Source organism: Engystomops pustulosus, chromosome 7 (genome assembly GCF_040894005.1).
Source record: "Engystomops pustulosus chromosome 7, aEngPut4.maternal, whole genome shotgun sequence".
Lineage (NCBI taxonomy): Eukaryota > Metazoa > Chordata > Amphibia > Anura > Leptodactylidae > Engystomops > Engystomops pustulosus.
The window spans coordinates 74,445,919-74,453,836 of record NC_092417.1 but is presented as its reverse complement, the minus strand read 5'-3'; the positions used below and the strand labels follow the sequence as shown (position 1 = coordinate 74,453,836).

Below are 7,918 nucleotides of genomic sequence, written 5' to 3'. Positions count from 1 at the left end.
GTCGCTATATAAATAAATATTGTTATTATAGGACAGCCCAGGGCACCCAAAGAATGAGGATACTGCAGAAATATAGTAAATCATAGTCCTGGAAAGGGGTTTCTGTAAGAATAAAGTAAAGATCACTCCAAAAGAGAGGTACAGGGATTATGGTTGTAACGGAGCAAAGGGCAATGAGGAGAGGTGTTACTGTAGTAATTAAGAACACTAAAAATAGTACAGTCTAGGAAAGTGTTAATCTAGTAACATGAGCCCCGAAATAGGTGTTGATTGTAGCACTAGAGAATTGGGCAGAAGAGGACATACATTACTATAGTGATAACACAAAGGGTACATCAGCTGAAGGGGCATTAAGGTAATGGAGTAGAAAGTAGCCAGGAGAAGGTTTATGATGGAAATTATAGGAATTACTGTATACAGGCGGTCCCCTACTTAAGAACACTCGACTTACATACGACCCCTAGTTTCAAACGGACCTCTGGATATTGGTACAAACTTTAGTCCTAGGCTACATTGATCAGCTGTAACAGCTATCACAGGTGTCTGTAATGAAGCTTTATTGTTAATCCTGATTCTTATGACAACCCAACACTTTTAAAATCCAATTGTCACAGAGACCAAAAAAAGTTCTGTCCGGGATTACAATGGTAAAATATACAGTTCCGACTTACATACAAATTCAACTTAAGAACAAACCTACAGACCCTATCTTGTACATAACCCAGGGACTGCCTGTACATGACTGTACAAATAGAGGACTATTGTTATGGAGTAGAAGATACACGGGTAGAGGGGTTATTGTAGCAGTGGAGGAGAAGGGTATTTGGCAGAGGGTACATAAGGACACTAAGCTTATACCCCAGACAGGGACCCCCCCATCTACACATGACGCAACACCACTGGCTTCATACCTGGCTCTATGCACAGAGATGACTCTTCTCAGCAGCAAACTGCAGCCTCCAGAGAGCATAAGATCCAGGGGTGCAGTTATCAAGGGGTCAATGGTAAGATGTGAAATGAGCAGGGGAGGCTGCATGGATTCTGGTATGAAGTGATTAGGGGTGGGGTAGTCATGGGTGCAATGATTAGGGGTGCAGGGAGACACCAGGTCCACAGAGCCTTGCTGGAGAACTGCAGTTCCAGGAACAGCTGAGTTTTCTGTTCTGGAGAGACAGGAACATGCAGGCTCCTCCTGGCTTCTCCCTGATTGGTCACACTGCAACATCTGGACACAGGGCTGCTGCTTTAACCCTTAGTGGGGATAGTGTGATAGGTGGGTGCACTCCATAGACACATGACATTATATATATCTTATACAGGACCACACAAGGAGATGCTTCATGGGTGCTGTGTTTTGTTTAAGGCTATGGCTACCTGATGGCTTTAGTTTCAGTTATTGTAGTAACATGTCCAAACATTCACAAACATTTACAATGTAAAAATTAAACCTTACAATCAATAAGTCAAGTGGGGCACATTTACTAAGGCCTGCACTATACAGAGGCAAACTTCATTTAGTTTTAGTAAATGGGCCCCAGTGTCTGTGCTGGAGCACAGTTATAGGATGTATAGCGGCACATTTACTAAGCAGTCTGCACCTGAATTCTCGTGTAGACTGCACATAAGTACGATATGTGTACAAACTGGTTGCACATCTATTTATGAAGTGTTTGTGCTATTATTATGTCGTAGGTACACTATGCACGGCATGACACAATCATGTGCACAGAAAGGGACGTTCCTCTGCATATTTGCACTGGACACCACATTTATGTTGGCACACGCCCAGGGGGTTAACTTGAGGGGGTTCAGAGGTTGCGATCACACCCGGGCCCAAGTGGTTTAGGGGGCCCTTATGGTGTCACTTTCACATATGAGAAGAAACTATTACTATAAACCATACATTATAGTCGGGGGCCTGGCACAGACTTTGCACTGGGGCCCATCAGCTTCTAGTTACGCCACCGCACACGCCCCTTGAACTGAGTACACCAGAATTCATGAATACCCGCTGCACATTAGTACAGTTTGCCACACTATTAGTTAATCTAGGCAATAGTGTCAGTGTTGGGGCACAGTAAGTGTATACAATATAAATGGTAGTGGGGCCCATTTATTTACAAGGTCAATCGAGTTCACTGAAAGTGCATCGTCCGTCTTTAATGTAGCCTGAAATCACGAATATGTCGCTTCCCTGCACTGGTCCTACAGAGTTACCATCTTTTTTGTAGTGCACCTTTAACATAGGGTGGGCAACACAATGTAAAAGTTAAATACGACTCTCGGTCCAAATCAGTCAGACTATCTGATGACATGCCCCCTAATTTGTGTTGCATGGAAGCCAGCGCAGCTGCGCCACAAAAGGTGTTTGACTCTGACACAATCCCGGTACACACACTTAACCTAGAAGAACGTGAACAGTCCGACTAAATTGCGTTGCAAAGCGGCGCAAAAACCTTAGTAAATGTGCCCCAGTGTGTGTGTTGGGGTACAGTGAGTGTATATATATAGTTTCCGGGTTGTGGCCCAATGAATGAAAATACATGTATAAGCCCACATTTGGCAAAACTTGTGCAAACTGCACTATGTGCAGTTTGCCTGTAGAGGGTGCAGTGTGCGACAGCTTCATGAAATGTGTCACACATTCTTCATGAAACTGGCACTCCCTGCACTTCTCTGGCAGAAACAGGCCTGGCACCAGCACCCGGCTAACCCGGGGAAGTGCCGGGTCACTTTAAGACACTGATACAAATGACCACCATCCGGCTTGTGTGCTTTTCTGCCTCTATGCTGCGCGCGTCCGGAGAGCAGTATAGAGGCAGAATCCAAAACTAACCTTTCCACGTTCCCCAGAAGCGGCACTCCGCACTGTATGCGACGGCTCTGAAGTCAGCGCACATGATGATGTCATCAGATCACGTGTGCCGGCTTCAGAGCCGGCGTGTACTGCAGGCACATGCCGAAGAAAGAAGGCAGCTGCACGCTCCAGTGTGGCTACAGGGGGAGGGGGGGCAGTGAGGCTACAGGGGGAGGGGACAGTGTGGCTACAGCGGTGATGCAATTTTGTGTCCAAAAAAAGAACAAGGCGAGAGTGTCGGGAAACACCAATATTGTGGTGCCTACACTTCATAAATTAAGGCGCAAGAGAAAGGAAAAAACACCACCAGTTTTCCGTTTGAAAGGCGATGACCCCCAGTGAGTCTATATAGTGTCTTTGTTGGGGCACAATGAGTACATACCTCCCAAATGTTCCGGATTCAGAGGGACAGTCCTGTTTTTTGGGCTCTGTCCCACTGTCACGGTCGCCTGGGACAAAGTCAGTTTAGTGATGGTAGATGTGTCCTAGTACGACTTTTATTATAACTCTATATCTCACGATAAGAGAAATATAAAAGTTATGCCAATTAGCTTGGGGAGCTCAGGCTATGTCACCCAAGCGCCTTAGGAAACTTAGTATTTTAATGTTTGCACACCCCCTGTAGCGCCATCTATGCACTCGGTAAGGTGGGAGTGGGGGTTCCCTGTACACATACAAAAAAATACTTGGCTTGAGTTAATAATCTATAATATATTCTATTTCTGCAAACACTATTCTGCTGGTGGAGTCAATGGGGGTGATTGCTCCAGTGTATGATAATGTCGCAGCCCCTCCTGCCAGCTATGCAGCGTCCTACTGAAACCTTTGCATTTGCGATTATTTCAGGGTTTCTACACCAGTTTTCAGGCATAGAAGCACTGATTAATGACCCCCATGCGTACATATATAACATTATTTATCCTGTATTGATCCTTATTTACATTCTATTTCATACTCCAGAGCTTCACTCACTATTCTGCCGGTGGAGTCGTTTTTTTACATACATGACATTATATTTCTGTATTATGCTCCAGAGCTGCATCCGATCAACGTTCTGCGAATGGGATCATTATGTACGTACATTAAATTACTTATCCTGTACTGATCCTGATTACATCCTATACTATACTCCAGAGCTGTGCTCACTATTCTGCTGGCGAAGTTACTGTATACATACATTATATCCTAAAGATTCTTGTAATTCCGACTCACAACCTACATTGAACCGCAATTGTAGTGTGTTTACTTCAGTGCTTACTTATAAAGTTGCTGTCCATTTATCTTGGGACAGGCAGTTTCATGCCCTTTGTTTTCTTAAGACAGTGGTGCTGAGTCATTCTGTGAATATTCTTTACACCTGAAGGAAAGGGAAATAGGAACCTCCAATCACTGAACTCCTCTGCAAGGTCTGTCTCTAGTGTACATGCAACATTGATTCAAGTGTCTCTGTATTTTTTATTGAAACTCATGGCGCCATCTTGTGTCAGATATTAGAAACTACAAGACAGTGTTACCGAGATTGATATAGTATATTATATCTTTCTACAAAGATGTAAAGATATATACAAAGTCAGCGGGACTACAGAGAAGCATTTTCCGGATAACAGACAAGGGAAATACCCAGAATTGGTTAATAAAGAGTTAAAGTTGCATGCAGTTAGCAAGTGGTTGGGATGAGGAGTAAGTGAGGGTAGGCAATTGCTTAGGGCACCATCCTGGGGGGTGCAGTCCTGGCCATCAGGAGTAGTCAACAGTAGCTGATTACTAAAAGCACAGGAAGCATGCTGTATGCTCCCTCTGTATGACCCAGGGGGTGCTGGGTATCATTATGCTGCCAGTATCCAGGAGGAGAAAAAGTGCGAGGGCAAGGCAGCAGGGAGCTTGTGTAGGTAAGTATAAATTTTTTAAAATTTTCTTCTGTGCTCTATATAAATTGAGGGCATGTGCTTTGTCACCTAAAAACTGGGGGCATGTTTTAGGATACATTCATACAAGGGTCATGTTCTGGGCTACCTATATAATGGGGGCGTTTGCCAGACCACATATATACTGAGGACATGTACTGGGCTACATATATATGGGGTCATGTACCAGACTACCTATATACTGGGGGCAAGTTCTGAGCTAAATATATATAGGGTCATGTAATAGACTACATACAGTATATGCTGGGGCATGTGTTGGGCTACTTATATACTGGGGGGGGGGGGTGTTCTGGGTTACATATAAACTGGCTGGAGTGTGCTGGGCTACATATATACTAGGGGGATTGTGCCAGGCTACATATACAGTATACAAGGGTAGTGTGCTGGGCTACATATATACTATATCTAAATTAAAGAAAATCTACTATCAAAATAAAGCATGATAAAACAAGGTTAATCACATATTCAGGCACTGTAAGTGTAGTAATCTGTTTGTAGTTGTTATCCATCTAAAATCAACTTGTAGAATGATGCGCATGGATTTAAGTTTTTATTGTTATGGCACTCATATGATGCTGTTCGCGATTTTCTTGGCTCAGAATCTACAATCTATGAGCTAGATGATGCTGTTTTTCTTGGGAAATCTTCTTCAAGGCTGCTACTTGATATGAAACAGTAACCTTTCACTTGGGAATCAACCACATAACAAAATGAGCTATTAGGGACTCTGAGAACAGGTTGCAATTTGTAGTATTCAAGAAGAAAAATATTATTCCACCACCAGGAGCAAAACACAAGAATTTGCAAAACCGGACATATGCTAAATTGGTGCTAGTCGAATTTCTGAATTATAAAATTATGGTAGTTTCACATTCAAAGCTGTAGTGGATGATGAGATGTACAGATTGGTACCCTTTTGCTTGTAACTGTTAATATGTGCATCTATACCAATACCAATTTTGGCATACAATAGCCTTTATTGGTGATGAGAGCTTCATGATGCCTCCTGTATTGAGAAACTAGTCACATGTATTGATCAGGTAGGATTTTGGACAATTCTTGCAACCACTCTTAAAATCTTTCCATCCTTCCATCCTTCTATAAAGACTTAGCTTTAGTTCCTTCCATAGATTTTCTATTGGAGTCATTGGCTGGGCCGTTCTAGCAGCTTTATTTTCTTTCTCTAGCAGCAGCAAGGTGGCTCAGTGGTTAGCACTACAACCTTGCAACACTGGGCCCTGGGTTCAAGTCCCATCCAGGTCAACATCTGCAAAGCATTTGTATGTTCTCTTGTGTTTCCACTGGGTCCTCCAGATCCCTCCACACTCCAAAACATACTGGTAAGTTGCTTAGATTGTGAGCCCCTTGGGGACAGGAACCAACTTGGCAACTCTGTGCAGCGCTCCATAATCTGTGTGCGCTATTTAAATAAATGAATTATAATTTCTCTGAAAGCAATTGAGCGTTTCCTTGGTTGGGTTTAGGATGATTGTTATGATGAAATCCTGGTAGCTGGCAGCAGATTTGAAACGCTACGAGATTATTTGTACTGTGTTTGCCAGTGGTTAAAAATATGAAAGATGATAGTCCTTAGTTGATGATACCTTTTATTGGCTAACTTAAAAAAAAGCTGACAATTGCTAGCTTTCAAGACTACTCAGGTCTCTTCATCAGGTATAGTATAAGACAACATCTAAATAGAAAACAAATTTGTATACAAATGGACACAGGCTATAGTTGATGAGATACGTGTTAAGAAACAGGACAATCAATGTAAGGAGAGAAGAGTAAATGCCATTACACTTGTAGCACTTGGGGGTAGGATCATTTTATTGTCCCTTGATTGAGATTATATTTGTCCATCCATCCGTTCCTTCAATCATGTGAAGGCTGTCAGTATGCTGAAAAACAGCTCTACACCATGATGCTCCCACCTCCAAGTTTACAGTTGCTGTGGTGCTTTTTGGGATGATATGCAGTACCTTTTGGCCTCCAAACATGGTATGTATTATGGAATCCAAAAAGTTGCATTTGGGTCTCATCTGACCAGACTATATTCTTCCATTATTCTCTACTATACATCTCTAATTCACTGCATTAATGTACTATATATATAATAGTCCGACAGTGGGGAGTCCCTCCTCACTAAATAAATTAAAAGTAATGATGAGGCTCTACCAAAATAGTCAAAGCACTTACCGCTCTGCAATACCATCCAGCTTTTCTCAGTGCTCTGACCAGACAGCTCAGAGGGGTATCAGCCGTACTCACCCCCATGGTAGCCCTACCAAAACCTAAAGTTTATGACACCCTGTCAGTCTGGTCTGGGAGGAGATTAAAAAAATAAAATACTTTGCTCCTCTGGACACCATCTCCACAACTGGATGTCCTAGGCACAGGATCTCTAGTGCCTATTGGTAAATATGACCTGGCATGGTACTAGAACTAAAATTAAGTCACCAGTTATCCAATTTGTTAAAAGTGCATTGTGTCTTAAAATCATCTGAAGATTAATTTATACCCATCCATCCATATAGACCACCATTAATTCCATGATGCTGTACAATCAGTAAGGGGTTCACATACATTACATTAAGACAAAAACAAATGCAAGTACAAAATACAAAACTTCCGTGATCAGGAGACAAGCAGAAGGAGGACCCTGCCCATGGGGGCTCACAATCTATATGGGAGGGAAGATGGAGACAAGGTGAGGGAGCAGAGCAGTTATTGTGTATTGTAGGTGATCCTGAATAGGAGAGTTTTCAGGTTACGTCTGAAGGTTTGGAAGGTGGGGGGACAGTCTGACACATTTTAGTAGAGCGGTCCAGAGTATGGGAGATGCACAAGAGAAGTCCTGGATAGGTTGTGGGAAGAGCAGCTGGTAATAGAGTGAAACTGCAGGTCCTGTGGTCCTGGGCAGCTAGTTGGGTAACATGTAGAAGGCGGGGTAGAGGGAAGAGTTGTAGGGAGTCTAGTCCTGATCTGGTGCACCCCAATAAGTTTGCCAGGCTGGCGGATGAGGGGGATATCAGCTCTGGGGTAGCAATGCTGCAGAAAGACGTGGCCGCTAGCAACCAGGGGAATGGAAGCACAGGCAAGGTCAGACAGGTGCTGGTAGTGGGAGATTCGATTA

At 43.1% G+C, this 7,918-nt stretch overlaps 1 protein-coding gene across 2 annotated transcripts in view; it reads right to left on the bottom strand.

Moving 5' to 3' along the window:
- STON2 (stonin 2) overlaps positions 1-1,155 on the bottom strand; it is a 46,660-nt gene extending 45,505 nt beyond the window's left edge. For both annotated transcript variants that reach the window (XM_072116731.1, XM_072116737.1), the window contains exon 1: positions 912-1,155. The gene's annotated coding sequence lies outside the window, so the exon portion shown is untranslated. The remainder of the gene's footprint in view (positions 1-911) is intronic.
- Positions 1,156-7,918: the final 6,763 nt, after the last annotated feature.